The following is a 770-nucleotide window of genomic DNA, read 5'->3' as shown; positions in this document are numbered from 1 at the left end:
TCCACATCCTCCAACTCTTACTACCATCTGGTTGTCACATAGACAATATTTGGTTCCAGTCGAAATGAATAGAGGTCAAGACTTCAACCGGTTCCTATACATTCAAACTAACTCAGATCAGGCAGTGCTAACAACTATTTTTGACCATTAGCCTTTGCTATTGCTCCTATTGTCTTTCTTTAGGAATTTCCTTCCAGATACAAGTTGTGTACTAGGTTTTGGTGCATGGTTTCACTATGTGGCTGTTACTTTCTGCCTCGCCCTGGTAGACATACAGCCTGTATATTTATTCTTTAATACTGAATCTTCTAATGAAACAACATTAGGAAAATACGTCATAAATCTGTGGGCTTATTAAATTTATTACAATTTGTGTTAGCCATGACTTCTAAGGTACTGTCTGGGAATTTTCTTTTATTACTAATAATTCCTCCCACTCATGAATATTTCACCTCAATCCACTTGTCAAAACGGTGTTATAAGAAACACCAGATAAAACTATATTTTCTCCCTGAGACATAGTGTGTATCTCGATGCTACTTGTTCCATGAAAATTCACTATCTACCAATTATTTCAACGTCAGAATTGAAACACTATCCTGCAAAATGAATGAAAATAACTGGTTCACTCTATTTGCCAACAATATTTCCCAGTTAGCTATGAGGGTTAACATCATACTAATAAATCTTTAAGAATGAGATTGACTCTTTTGTGTCAATACCCTCGTTGATTACTGTTATGATATTTGCGTGATTGATTCATTTATATC

Source organism: Limulus polyphemus, unplaced genomic scaffold (genome assembly GCF_000517525.1).
Source record: "Limulus polyphemus unplaced genomic scaffold, Limulus_polyphemus-2.1.2 Scaffold10608, whole genome shotgun sequence".
NCBI lineage: Eukaryota > Metazoa > Arthropoda > Merostomata > Xiphosura > Limulidae > Limulus > Limulus polyphemus.
Note: the sequence above shows the minus strand (reverse complement) of the source record.